An 11539-nucleotide genomic window follows, 5' to 3' on the forward strand; every position below is an offset into this window, starting at 1 on the left:
GGAAAAACCCCTCCACATCTGATCAGAATTTCCAGTCTATCACAGGCACAGCAGTGTTATGGTCTCTAGCCAGTGAGGAGGATGGGAAGCTGTAAACAAAACTAAGTATTGAGTCCCCAGGCTTTGTGTAATTGTATGAAGTGGATGCTGTGTATATGGAGTTTTCCGGGAAACATTATAAAGACAGAAATGAGACTTCCCAAGTCTCTAATGTGACTGATGCACAAATAAGTAGCCATATATATTGGGAGAACATCACTGACATCCCTGATGCACAAATAAGTAGCCATTTATATTGGGAGAACATCACTGACTTCCCTTTCAGGACATCCTATAGAACAAAGCAGATAAAGGAGCCTTGGCTTTTATTAAGGGCAAATCTTTCCCAAACATCTTCCTGAGAATCCTCTTGAGGATGTTTTTCTTTCTGTGAAGAGAGGGTGGAAGAGTTGGAGAACTCAGAGGCAGCATGTTATGGGACTGCCTTGTCTCTCAGCAGCACCCAACATGTTTTCTCCTTCCTGAAGAGGAAGGAACCTGCCCTAGGGCAAACGCCTCACTATGAGCCACTTTGTACCTACATATATCCTTGTGATTCCCCAAGCTGACAAGAGATGGGAATCCAGCCCAAACCACCAGACTCATCCAAACAGAAGGGAAACCTCTTGAGGTGTCCACCAGTTCTGACTGCAGCTGATTTTCCAGCAGCCTGGGTACAAATATCATCCCTCCTTGCCTATAGATGCGGTGTGAGCCTGAACAACCAGTCCCTACAAGCACAAAAGTGATGGAAACCCAGGCTGATCACTGAAACCCCAACCTCACACAGTGTTGTGCGGGTTAGTTGTGCTGTTACCCCATTGCATGACATCCAAACAGTTTTCATCAAAGCAAGTAGAGAAGCAGAGGAAGCAGAACTGGAGGGGTGCCCCATGCCTTGATGGATTGTCTCATCACCCTGTCCCAGCACAGGACAAGTGCGACTTCATGATGGATGTTTGTCTCATCTGTCTTTTCTTCCCCCTGGAACTTTCACTAACAGAGACTTCCCATCAGACAGTCTGTTCTGGCGCATTGCTGTATTTACATGTAGCCAGTCCCCAAATGTCTAACTAAAGCTCTCTTACCGCAGCTTCATCCCGTGATCTCTCATCCTTTCCAGGCAGACAGAGAGGAGAGTTTACTCATGTCTTTTTATGGCAGCCTTTTATTTATTGGAGGGTGGTTATCACAGCAGTGCAGGAAGCACAGCTGCTGAAGGAGAGTCTGGAGGTCAGTTAGTTCACAGCTGGCTTGTCTTCCCCGAGGCTCTGCTCCTCTGCACTTAACAACTCAATCCTTTAATTCTTCCTTCATAGATCACAGTTCAATTCTCACTAATCCCTGCTGCTAACAGAAAAGGTTTTTCAAGACCAGTCATAGGAAGGAAGGAACAAGCCCCCACTCCTTGAAGGTGAGGAAAGCCTGTAGGGGGATCTGCAAAGGGACTGTAAACTCTGCATGGTATCAACATAACTCAGGGTGTCAACCACCCATTCACCATCAAACGCTCCAGCAAAAGAGCTCCTGAGGGCATGAACCTACAACTCCCAACTGCTGCAAACACAGCAGCCACCAGCCTGCAGCAACCCTGCCTGTGGGAGAATCGTCTCAGACATGAGTCAGACAGGACCAAGGCCAGCAGAGCCTGTTAGCAATGACCTTTCATCCCCCTGTGCTCCGGTTCCTGGGAAAGCTACACATGGCCATGTGGAAGAACCAAGAGAACCCCACCCAAAATCAAGAGCTAGAGCTGGGTGTAGCTTAGCAGAGATCCAAAGGAATTACAGCAGCCAGAGAGAGCTCCTGGATGTCCCCTCAGCAGCATCCAGCTCAGTCGGCACAAAAGTCTTCCCTGGGCCTTGGAGCTCAGGACTTGTCTGACTTGACTTCAGTGAATCTGTGCTGGGCTGAGGGAAGAGTTCTGTGGGTTTCAACAAGTGAAATGATTGAGTGCATGCTGTTAGTCCAAGTGACAGCCAGCCCCTTCACACAAGAGCGGGACTCAGGCACTCCAGCCCCACCAGCCATTTCCTTCATGTCTCTGTGTGCACAAGGCAGCCAAAGCTTGGTGTCAAGGACATAAAGTGTGTTATGGAAAGGATACAAGGATGCTGAGTTTGATCTAGAAGAATCCAAAGGCCAAATGGAAAGCAAAAGAGAAAAAGAGATGTTGAACTGCACTCAGTTCCTGCCAGCACATTTCTCCAGGTCCCTCTGGATGGCAGCACGACCCTCTGGTGTATGAGCTACTCGACCGGTTTTGTGTGGTTCGTAAACACTGTGCCCCATCATCCAGAACATTAATGAAGGGTTTTTTCCCTGCAGGAAGCTCTAGGGAAGAGCAGGAGCTCTTGTTAACGTTAGTAGGAGTCAAGAAGAGGGTACGGGTTTGTCGTGCTCCAAAATCAGCCACAATCACCTGAGTGTCACTGAACGAGTCCTGCCAATTGCTCAGCCAGGGACTCCTACAGTCTAACACTGCTCTTGTTCCTGCTACAGGCATCTGCTTCCCAGTGTCCCCATCCCTCTGGATTGCCTTCTACTCAGGGACCTGGCACCATGCAGATGTTGTCTTTACACTGGCCACCATGCGGGACTGTGTTCAACCACAGTAAATGGGAAAGCATTTATCCTTCCTTGGTAAGAAAGGTGGGAAAACCAAAACATACTTGATGTTTCAGGGATGCTGCACTCCCCCTGCCCGGGGTGTTTCTAGTTAACAGCTTCTTTGTGAGCACGACCATCAAAACTGGCAACCAGGGAGGGGAACCGCAGCTCCGGCTCCAACACCCTGTGCCAGTGCCAAGAGCCTGCACCTTGCCAAGTGTTTACAGTAACCGTTGGCAGGTACCCAGGGCTTCAACAAAGACATCTGCTGATCCACAGAAATGAGCTTTCAGGGAAGAGAAGCTGGAAGGTTTCAGGAAAGCCGCTCCCACCAGCCTCTGCGTGCTGCAAACCTGCCTGTCGCAGCCAGGGAAGCACACCTGAGGCTCTCAGCACTGGGATTTGTGTCAGACAACAGTTCCCAGTAGGTTTCCTCACTTGGATTAGTTATTCTGCAACACCTGTGGCTTCTGTCCTTGTTTCCGCAGCCTCCTCGCTGTGCCGGGATCAGAGGTGATCCTTGTGAGTTGTTCACGTGGGATGCCAATTGGGCCAGGCCTCAAGGCATGAGCAGAGCTGCTTCCCCCTGGCACGTCTGTCCCCTCAATCATGAGGCTGTAGGAACATGGGACAAGGAATGTTGGTGCTGGCAAGAACCTGGGTGCAGAGGAGAGCCTCATCCTGCTGCTATAGGCCTCAGTGGCACTATTTGCCCCATAGGTCTGTAGCTGTATGTCCTGAGGTGTATGAAGTTTAGCAACCTGAGGTGTCCTTGCATCCCTGTGCCTCAACACACTAAACCAGGAAGGTGCATCCGCTCTGCTACAATCCAAACTGTCTCTTTGGAAACGTAAATCAATACTTTTTATGGCTCCAAGAGAAATAAGCTGACTTCCCAGGAAATGTGCTCAAAATCTAAAGACAGACCAAGTTTGAAGTGTTTTCCCTCTCAAAGTCTGCAGCCTGCCTTCCTGCACTGGGCTGTAGAGGTCACATCTCCTGTGGCAGGGATCCTGCTTGAGCACAGCCTCCTCAGAGAGCAGATAGAGCCTTTCCTTCTGAATCCCAGCTGGCTTTTGCACAGCATCCCTCCCTCTCCTGGAGAGGGGCTCCTTTCAGTTTCAGGGCTGGAAAATCACATGCTTGATGGCTTCAACCTGCTCTAATAGTTTTGGGAAGACACCCGAGCAATGGTTAGGTTTGCTTGTTTTCCAGCACGCACAGAGGCAGGAAAGGGGCAGATGGTGGGGCTGTGACCAACCTGGGCTCCCTTCCTGCACCCCAGCACAGCCAGTGCTCTTTGGAGTTTCTAAAGCAGCCTGTGCAGCCCACTGGTGACTCGGGCAGAGGAACACTGCTTTCTGCTTGAAGGATGGGGAAGAACTGGTATAGCTCCAGGAGATGCAGCCCTGGCCTGGCTGGCAGCACAGGCTCCATTACCCAAGAATGAGTGTCCTGTGGCTAGGAGGGGACAAACGATGCTTTATATTCACCTCAGACCTGATTTTCTTAAGAAAGACATCGGTGACTTTTAAAGTTGTGCATTTCCATTACAAAAGAACCACCCATTTCTTACCTTCACAGGGTAGAAGCTGCTTTCTATCTAATACAGGACTTGCTGCTCTTATCTGTAATAATTCTTTGATCAGTAAGACATGTCTGAGCCTGCACAGGTGGAGAACAGAATCAGGCTGCCATCCAAACTTGGCAATGTAACAGGTTTTCCCCATGATGTCTGTTGCAAGAGCATCTTGGGATCCCATCAATGAATAAGGTCTTTCCACATCTGGTGTTACAAGACCTGAAACAGTTTGTCTCTGAGTCAAACCATGTATAGCATAACAGGACACAAGGCAAGGAGAGGATATTACAGTTTTACCTTTTGCTACAATTCCATACTGTGGCAAGAGCCACTGATTTCAATGTAGGAATTACTACAGGAGATGGTCAAGCCTGTAGCTTGTACACATGCTGCATTGGATTTGAGGACTTCACTGAAGCTTCCATTTGCCTCCTTCCTCCTCCTGGCTGTTGGTATATGTGATTCTTTTATTTGCTAAAATAAATATCCTCTAACATCAGAATCTTCAGTGGAGACTGTGACTGAGTCACTCCTTAACAAACTCCATATAGTGCTGCTTTAGCCTGGCAGGGGCTTTGTCACACCCCCAGTCATTCTTGGGCCTTTTCCAGTTTTGTGGCAGTGGCACCATAAGACCTGCATCCTCATTCCCATTTCCCTGTGAGCAGGTCTGGAGAGATCTCTTCTGATTGCATTCAAGGGTCAGGCTGAAACTGGTTTAAACACCTGACAGTATTAGAAGTTCACTACTGAACATACCCTATCCTCTTGTGGTCCTGAGTCCACCTGCAAAAGCGACCTGCCGTTCTACACAAGTACAGCTACAGGCTGGGCAGAGACTGGGTTGAGTGGCCCTGAGATGGACTTGGGGTGTTCGGTGAGGAGAAACTCTCCATGACCCATCTTCAGTATGAGCTTGAGCCCAAACCCCCCCCTGCCATGTGCTGGGCTGCACCCCCAGAGCATGAGCAGCAGGTCAAGGAAGGGATTCTTCCCCCCGGTGCACTCTGGAGAGACCTGAGAGCAGCTCCGGTGCCTAAAGTGGCTGCAGGAAACCTGGAGAGGGGCTTGGGACAAGGGCCTGTAGGGACAGGCCAAGGGGAATGGCTTGAACCTGTCCGAGGGGAGACTGAGCTGAGCTCTGAGGCAGAAGCTCTTCCCTGGGAGGGTGCTGAGGCGCTGGCACAGAGGGATGGGACCCCAGTGGGATGGGATAGGAGCATTCTCATCTGAGAATGAAGTCCTCTTGATACACACAAAACCTGCAGAGTATCAGCTCTGGCTCCTTCTTCTGCTGAAACACTTCAGGCCTGATCTCCACAGCAGCTGCTACAAGAGGCATCTCTATCAGCTCCTCTGTCACTGACTTCTCATCAGTGAAGACAAAGTCCCTCTTAGGAGCCAATCTGAAAACCTAGCACAATCTCCCCCCCACCCAAGAAAGCACTGGATGTGGATCTAGGTGCTGCTGGGATGTACTTTTGACAAATGGCTACAATGGGTTGAATTAGAGCCAGTTCCCTGAGAGGAGCCTGCTGCTCACTTTGGGTTAAGGAGTTACCAGTTAAGCAAAGAGTATTCAGTCAAAGTAGTACTGTCAGCCTCTCCATTGCTTAGAATTCATGAGCTTGATCTCTCCAAATTAGATGGAATTTCTTTGAGGAAAATGATGTTTGAATTTTTGATTTACTGCTTAAAAAAGAAAACCCCACATTGATATTGTAATGTTCTGACTAAGATTTTGTGCTTATTTTCTAATACGTCCCTAAACATCTGAGCTGCTGTAAGGCTTTGGTGAGTGGCATCTCTGCTTCTGCTGCAACCTGGCACTCTCAGAAAGTCATTTTTAGAGAGCTGAGGTTGGAGAGCTTTTAAGCCTCCTGCCAGAAAGAAGTCAGCACTACAAAAGTAGTTCTGTAACCTACAGGAAAAAGAATGCACAAATTCCCTTGAACTGAGCAGCCAAGTCCCAAAATCAGAGTCTGCTTTTAATAATCTTGGCTTTATCTTTCCAGTGCTCATTTCCTCTTTTGATACACTACTGCCAGTGCCTCTGCAGAAGAATATGACAAAGATTCAGCTTCACAAAGTCATTTGGTGAAGTGCTGAAATCCTCAGCTGACCTCCCCAGCAGAGAGGCAAATAGCAGTGTTTACCTGCTACTCCTACCCGTAAATGGGCAACTGCTGGCTTGCCTCAGCCTGGCTCCCTGCGCTCCAGCATTCGTGGAGCTCACTCCCAGCAGCACACATGGCTGTTCAGCTGCTGACATGTGTTTCCTGATGATAGACTGGAGCCAAAAGCAGACCTTGTTCAGAAAGACAAGCAATTGAATCATATTTTGGCAAAGATAAAGAGGAAGCTGTACAGAAGCATATTCCCTGCAGAGGCCAAACTCCAATTCATTGGAACTGCTCCTTATTCAAAAGAGCTGATGTAAATCTTCTGAACACCATTGAGGTTGGTTTCACTGGCACAAGACAGGAAGACACCAGTCAGTTGAAAGGAATTTCATCAACATTGTGTAACCGGGAGCAGCATCTGACCCACTCAACAAAGGCCTAAATTTGCTCTCATCTCTCCCACCCCAGTGAGGTAACAAGCCCTTAAACCCAGCCTGTTTCCAGCATAAGGACTCATTTCTGCAGACCTCTTCTGCAGTCTTTTAGCACCAGAGAAACAACCATGTGCCAACATTATACAAATAAGGGCTTTTCACAGCCTGGGTTGGGTTGGAAGGGAGCTTAAAGCTCCTCCAGCTCCAACCCCTGCCACAGGCAGGGACCCCTTCCACTGGAGCAGCTGCTCCAAGCCCCTGTGTCCAACCTGGCCTTGAGCACTGCCAGGGATGGGGCAGCCACAGCTTCTCTGGGCAAATCTGGGGCTTCCTTCCTGTCAGAGGTAGGGCTTTGCTAGCCTTGCTCAAGTTCAAGTCTGGGTATGATGAAGGGTGTGCTTAGTTAGCTTATGAAAGAAGATAGGATAAGATGATTTTTAAATCTACCCATCTAGGTGTCTTCATCTCTTTCTCAGTAAGAAAGGGATATTATAAACCTACTGCCATCAAGCTATATATGTATATATTTATGTATTTATAAAGGATACTCATGAAATATCAGCACCTAAGCACTTTCACCAGTGAACCCTACAAAGCCAGATCCCAATTTCTGGTATATTCATATACACAACGTCTAAAGAATGAGAGAAAAGCAGTAGCATCTGGTTTACATGGGACTGAAACCAAGGAGCTAAGAAATTTGTCAAGGATCATAAATCAGTAGCAGAATTGAAAATTAAAGCAAACTCCCTTAAGCACTTCTTTTGGCTTGGGCAGGAAAATGTTCTGAGATCTGTTGATAAGGCCCATACAAAGCACTGTTATTCCTAAGGCAACATCTTGAGCCATGTGATATCCAAAGAGCTTGAAGAAAGGACTTTTTCCATACTAAGGGAAATCATTCTGGGTGCAATTCTACTCCTGTTTAGAGCAATTCACACCAATTCACAGGCTGCAGCATGAGTCTGTCCCTAGAAGAGGCAAGTTCCTTGCCTTGTGTTTAATCAAAGACAGCTCAAGGGTTAAGGCCCAGAGCATAGAAGCTACAAAGCATGTTATGTCTCATGTGTGGGAGTAAACATCATATCCCACTGCACAGGGTATTTATAGAACAGCACTATTTGGGAAGTGAAACTTTTCAATCGTGAAATTTTCAAGCAGTTGCTTCAGGTTTAAGTTCTGAAGAATGAAACAGCAGAGAACCCTGTTCTATACTTTCTGGCTCTAGTTGGCTCTGAACCTTACAAGGAAACAAGCAGGGTCTGAGGCTAGTTACCTCAGGTTTAAAAGCTCCAGGATCCACACTCAGGGAGTGTTTCTGCAGCTGACACATCAATCCTGTGCCCCCATCAAAGGACAGACACTGCTTTGTCACTGTTACCCGCACTACCTGCTGGAGGAGCCATTCCCACACGAGGCACACTACAGTCCCCAAAGGGTCACGCATCTGCAGGCGTGCAGCTCCCAGCAATCTGTCTGGCTGACACCCACAAACCACTCCACACAGGTTCTCCAGTGCTGCTGTCCATGGCCAGACACCAAACTTCACCGCAAACTGAAGGTGACCCTCTTTTCTAGGAGAGACCTTGACCTTCTTCCCTTTGAGGGTGCTGAGGCGCTGGCACAGGGTGCCCAGAGAAGCTGTGGCTGCCCCATCCCTGGCAGTGCTCAAGGCCAGGTTGGACACGGGCTTGGAGCAGCTGCTCCAGTGGAAGGGGTCCCTGCCCATGACAGGGGGTTGGAACTGAAGGAGCTTTAAAGTCCCTTCCAACCCAAAGCAGTCTATGATTCTATGATCCAAGAGCAGCAGCTCTGGGAAAGCCAGCAGTGACACAAGGCAGCTCAGCAAGGCACAGGAGGCTGCATCTAGGTTTCTAGAAGAGGGATTTAGATGCAAGAGCACAAACTGAAGCTGCACAAAGCCAGGGGTGGTGGGGGGAGGTAAAGTGGTCCAAATTCTCCTTTATTATAATGGCATCATACTACCACAGGGCTGAAGCTGAGTTGGTGGGATGAGGCTGAAGATGAGCCAGGGTGCTACAAGCCATTCTCATCTCTAGGTCCAATATAAAGCTCACACTGCCAAGAGTCCACCTGATGTAACTTCTTATAAAACTCCCTACTTGTAACACTCTGCTCATGGTTCACACACAGAGTGAGGACCAAACATGGAATAATAGATGGGAAACACCAAGTTAAAAGCTTTTCTTGATCAGTAGTCCCAGAGCAGATCACTGTGACTAGGGCAGGCAGAAATAAAAGGCCTTTTGTGAAACTGTGGTCTCTGAGCTATAACCATAATCACAGCACATATTCCAAGAAGTAGGTCCTGACATTACTGGGTCACACAAAGGCAGGGCTATGCGTATTTTGCACCAATTATTAATACAGCTATTTGTGTTAACTCTCCAAACTGAGTACCTGAGACACCCTGTGCAACTGACATAAATAAGAACAGAGTTATATTTGCATTAACTCTGTTTGTACTCACATTGATAACTACTTCTGGGTTTTCTTGCCACAACAGAAACCATAGCTTGGCTGTACATGACCCTGTGACCACAGAGAAGGTACAGAACACAGGCTGCACAGCCCAGGCCTGTCCTCCAGCCGTGCCTTCCCTAGGTGGGGTGCTTCTGCTCTGCCAGGTCAGACACAGTGCTCTCACCCTCCTCCCAACACTCTCCTGCAGAGGTATCAGAAGCACTCTGACAGATCAGTACATGCTTGTATTATTTCCAACAAATGGACTCTTTGCATCTCTGAGCTATTACTGTACCCCAGGAACACTGCTTGCTTGCTGGAACACTCATCATTACATTTTTTTACACTTTCTATGTGCTTTTAAGACATTCTTTGCAGCTTCAAGAGTGGCATACCTCTGCTAGTAAGCTGAGTGACACCATTGATTCATTTCACATAACCACAAGAGGAAAGCGGTATTCTGGATTTTAGTATTGGACTTGGGCTTGTTACAAGTTCCATGTGTGCTTCTCAGACTCAGTCCTGCACATCCCCTATCCACCCTCTTCAGACAACAGTTACAGACCACAACTTCAGTGCAAGGTGTGGCTTGTTCCAAGCTCACAGAACCAGTACTAAGGTCCACTACATTTTGTCAAAAGCTCTGTTTGATCTTTCCACTGTGAGAAAAACGCCGAGGTCACAAATACCTCTAAATGCAAAATTCCAAGTGCCTCAACTGCTCTGGCAGAAATAACCTAAAAAAAACTTACTCAGATTTTTAAAGGCAGAATTGGTGTAAGATTCTTTCAGCTTTTGAAGAGCATTGCCTTGTAAAGATCTCTCCAATTGTTCTTTATCTCCACCAGCAGACACCCCACATTCCTTAAGCGAGCATAAAACAGCAAGGTTGAAGAAGACATGACCAGTCATGACCAGAACTCATTCTTCACTTGAGGCTTTCCTGCTACTTGAACAAAAGGATGATGCTTTACTCAGGGGACATTAATGTAGATCCTGAGTTCTGTGAGCTTAACACACACTGCCAAAGCTTAGGAGCACCCAGAAACACAAATCCAGCCCTGAAGCTCAGTACAGCTGCTCAGAGTTGATCACAGCTCAGTTTCTCCTGGAAGGACTGAAAGCTACCTGTTCATTACCAGCTACTTCCTCACAAGGGCTGACCTGATCATAGCCATCCCATTCCCAGCATTTGCTATTCTCACTTCAATCATTATCAAGCTGGTGTAATCGGCAGCACAGCCCATTGACCAGAGCACACCGTGTTCCACAGTGACCTACAGTGGCAAGTTCATTTAACTCTGTTTCATACTGTAAATGGGCAACAGGGGATTATTCTGCAACATAATCCCAGTCTTTTAGGAAAAAGCTTTCAGGACTGGAAAGCTCTTTCAAAACTCGTGTTGTGATTGGGGATAAAAGGCTCATCCCGTCTCTCACATGGACTTGGCGCAGCCGAGGTCAGACGCAGAAATCCCTTCTTGCAGCCCTTCCCTTGGTGTTTGACTGGTAAAAGCTAAGAAGGGAAGAAAAAATAAAGCAGTCAATAGCCTCAGCGCCCTGCGCCCAAACCAGTTCAATGTGTACATCTCTGAAGTAGCAGCTTACAGACAGACTGCTGCTGCAGCAGCCCCGGCCTCCTCATCCGGAGCTCCTCCAGTACCGGCGTAGGCAAACCCCACCGAGTTCCCTTGGGAGAACTCGTAGACCCGCTACAGCATCGCACCGTGCGGAACAGCCGCACAGAGGCAGCCGGCGGCTCCGGCAGCACCGGCAGCACCGGCAGCACCGGCAGCACCGGCAGCTCCGGCAGCACCGGCAGCACCGGCAGCACCGGCAGCACCGGCAGCTCCGGCAGCACCGGCAGCACCGGCAGCACCGGCAGCACCGGCAGCTCCGGCAGCTCCGGCAGCTCCGGCAGCTCCGGCAGCACCGGCAGCACCGGCAGCACCGGCAGCTCCGGCAGCACCGGCAGCACCGGCAGCTCCGGCGGCTCCGGCAGCACCGGCAGCTCCGGCAGCTCCGGCAGCACCGGCAGCTCCGGCAGCTCCGGCAGCTCCGGCAGCACCGGCAGCTCCGCCTCCCCTCCTGAGGCGAACGGGACCGGAGGGCCGGGTCCCGAACGCGGCTGAGACCGGACCGAACCACAGGGCGGCCAACAGCCGCTTACCACACACACCTCCCCGCGCCTGCGCACCGAGCGCTCCGCCTTCCCCCCTCCCACCGCGCCGCCTCAGGCGCATGCGCAGCTCCGCCCAGGGGGAAGC

This window comes from Melopsittacus undulatus, chromosome 17 (assembly GCF_012275295.1).
Source record: "Melopsittacus undulatus isolate bMelUnd1 chromosome 17, bMelUnd1.mat.Z, whole genome shotgun sequence".
NCBI lineage: Eukaryota > Metazoa > Chordata > Aves > Psittaciformes > Psittaculidae > Melopsittacus > Melopsittacus undulatus.